We start from the raw sequence: 3,415 nt of genomic DNA on the forward strand, positions 1-3,415 counted from the left end.
CTATTTTTAACTTTCATTTTTTTCTTTTATTCAAGTCTTCTTATACAAAATGACTAATATGGTAATGTTTTACATAATTGCACATGTATAACCTATATCTGATTACTTACTGCCTCAGGGAGGAGGAAGGGGAGGGAAGGAAAGAGGGACAGAATCTGGAACTGGAAACTTTAAATAAAAATGTTTATTATTTTTTTAAATAGTCTTTTAGGCAAACATATATTTGGCATTTGAACAACATGGTCAGTCCATCAGAGTTGTGTTCTCCACAGAAGGGTTTGAATGCTTGGTAGTTCAACTGAAGAAGTGACTTCAGGTATCTGGTACCTTATCTTGCCAGCTGATCTTCAGATTCTTCCCAAAACAATTCAAATGGAAGCATTTCCATTTCCTGGCATGGCACCAGTAGACTAGCTAGGTTTCGCAGGCACACAATAATGAGGTCACAGCACAACAGCTCTGTAAACCTTCAATTTGGTTTTCTCTCCCCTCTGACTGCTCCTTCAGAGCCTCCCAAACACTGAGCTATATCAAGTATACGTATGTCAACCTCATCATCTATGTGAACATCCATTCAAAATATATTGCCCAGGTAAGTGAAGTTAGCCACAGCATTCAAATTTGCTCCATTTGCTGGAACCAATGTGAATGCTGTGGTGCTGGCTGGTGGAAAATCTCTGTTTTCTTAATGTCAATTGTTAGGCCAAAATTGGCACAAGCAGCAGAAAATCAATGCATACTTTGTTGCATCTCAGCCTCAGAAGCTAAACAATCATCTGCAAAAAACAAAAACAACAATAACAACAATAACAACAACAAAAACCAAACATGCACTAACCCTCTCTCTACTTTAATAGTGACTTGTAGCATTTTCAAGTTCAATAATTTACCATCATTTCAATAACTGGCATTGATGCCATTTTAGTCCTCATTGAAAGTGTCCAACAACATCACTGAAAACATCATGCTAAAAAGCATGAGAGCAAGCATACAGCCCAGCTTCACTCCACTGGTGATTAGAAAAGTGCAAGAGCATTGTCCATTATCCAGAACCTATGAAGGCATGAAATTGAAGTACAATACTGATGGACTTTTCTGGACAAACAAGCTTTGTCATAATTTTCCACAAGCCCTCATAACAGTATTAAAAGGCTTGGTTAGATCAACAAATGTTGTGTACAGACCTCTGTTCTCCTGGAATTTCTCCTGGAATTGTCAGGCAGCAAACACCATATTGGCCATTTCTCAGCCCTTTCAGAAGCCACACTGGTTCTCAGGTAGATGACATCTTCCAAGTAAAGAATCAGTCTTTTATGGACTCTGGCAAGAATCTTATCAGCAATGACTGAAAGACCACCATCCCCCACCCCCACACACACCCTCAGTTGTCACAGGACAGCCAATTTCCTTTTCCTTTATAGAGATGAACAACAGAAGCATACTTGACCTCCTGGGGAATGCACTTTTCTTGCCATATAACCCAGAAAATTTTAGGGAGCTTTTATGTGAGCAAGGGGACCCGCTGCCTTGGAAATCTCAGCTGGAACAGAATCAGTACCAGGTACTTTGCCACATGAAATGTGCCAAATGGCATTCAAAACCTCTTCTTGAGTTGGCATTTTGACTAGAGAGAAACTGACTTCAACCTGAAGTATAATGGCTTCAGCATAGATTGATGATGGTCTGTTAAGAACACTATGGCTTCTACTTCTAACAAACACCAAATGGTGGACAACACTGGTGCTGCAAGAGGAGCTGGAGGCCTCCGGGGAACCCAGAATTGGAGGCCAAGGGGACTTCTGCAGTGGCTTCAGCAGTGGGGGCTGCGGTCAAGGCTGGGGCCTGAGGAGGAAAGGCTGAGGATAAGAAGTTGATTCCTGTCACCAAGCTGGGCTGCCTAGTCAAGGACATGAAGATCAAGTCTTTGGAGGGGTTCTATCTTTTCTCCCTTCTGTAATAATTGGAATGATGCCACCTACTGGAGACTTACTATAGGAAAGCTCCACCATGAGGAAAATGCCTCAGAGGGCAAGGCCATGTGGCTTTTCCTTGGTGTCAGGAAGTGACGTTTGCTCATGGGTGCTGTCTATCAAGGCTACCAGCCAATCAACTTGAGGAGCCTCCTATTTTCTGGGAGGAGACAGGAAGGAGGAAAGAGGGTCTGCGCAGAGAGCGCTCTCCCTTTTTGGGTTCCTGACTTGATGGTGGTGGTGGTGGCAGAGGACTTCACAGGAAATTTGAGGAAAGATAGGAATGCCAGGCTGTTGGAATTCTGTTCTCAATCTTTTTCTTTCTATTTTTCAATAAACCTTTAAAAAACCTAAACTTGTTTTATCAGTGATTTTAGTCAGTTTCCCCCAAAACTGGAGGAACAGATTAGAATCCACATTTAGAATCTTAAATTACACACTTCCTATTAAGGATTCTGAGATCAAAGATTTCTTCCTGGGGCAGCTAGGTGGCGCAGTGGATAAAGCACCGGCACTGGATTCAGGAGTACCTGAGTTCAAATTCGGCCTCAGACACTTAACACTTACTAGCTGTGTGACCCTGGGCAAGTCACTTAACCCCAATTGCCTTACCAAAAAAAAAAAAAAAAGATTTCCTGGGGTCTTCATTGAAGGATGAAGTTCTGAAGATCATGCCTGTTCAGAAACAAACTAGAGCTGGACAATGTACCAGGTTCAAGGCTTTTGTGGCCATTGGCTACTACCATGGCCGTGTTGGCTTGGGTGTCAAGTGCTCCAAGGAAGTAGCCACAGCTATTCGTGGTGCTATCATTCTGGCCAAGCTGTCCATCGTTCCTGCGAGATGTGGCTACTGGGGGAATAAGATTGGCAAGCCTCACACAGTACCTTGCAAAGGTCACTGGGCGCTGTGGATCTGTTTTGGTCCACCTGATCCCCGCCTCTCGAGGTACTGCCATTGTCTCAGCTCCTGTGCCTAAGAAGCTCCTGATGATGGCTGGAATTGATGACTGACGGCTACACTTCTGTAAGGGGCTATACTGCCACTCTGGGCAACTTTGCTAAAGCTACCTTTGATGCCATCTCCAAAACATACAGCTACCTAACCCCAGACCTGTGGAAGGAGACTGTGTTTACTAAGTCTCCCTATCAGGAATTCACCGACCATCTTGTGAAGACTCACACTCGGGTTTCTGTCCAGAGGACCCAGGCAGCTGCTGTGGCAACCACATAAGATTTTTTTTTTTAATAAACACTGAATAAACTGAACTATGCCTGCTTAGAAGAAGAAGAAGAAGAAGAAGAAGAAGAAGAAGAAGAAGAAGAAGAAGAAGACGACGACTCTGGAAATGTTCAGCCCATCTCTCCACAATCATGTCCTTACCACTAATCAAATGTGGTTCCATCAGCACTGAGTCTTTGATGTGCATCATAGGTCTTTGGCCCAT

The 3,415-nt window shown here is 43.4% G+C and overlaps 1 pseudogene; it reads left to right on the plus strand.

The window, feature by feature from the left end:
• Positions 1-1,724: 1,724 nt before the first annotated feature.
• Positions 1,725-3,201, plus strand: LOC122732072 (annotated as a pseudogene).
• Positions 3,202-3,415: the final 214 nt, after the last annotated feature.

The sequence above is a fragment of the Dromiciops gliroides genome, chromosome 6, assembly GCF_019393635.1.
Source record: "Dromiciops gliroides isolate mDroGli1 chromosome 6, mDroGli1.pri, whole genome shotgun sequence".
In the NCBI taxonomy this organism is placed as follows: Eukaryota; Metazoa; Chordata; class Mammalia; order Microbiotheria; family Microbiotheriidae; genus Dromiciops; species Dromiciops gliroides.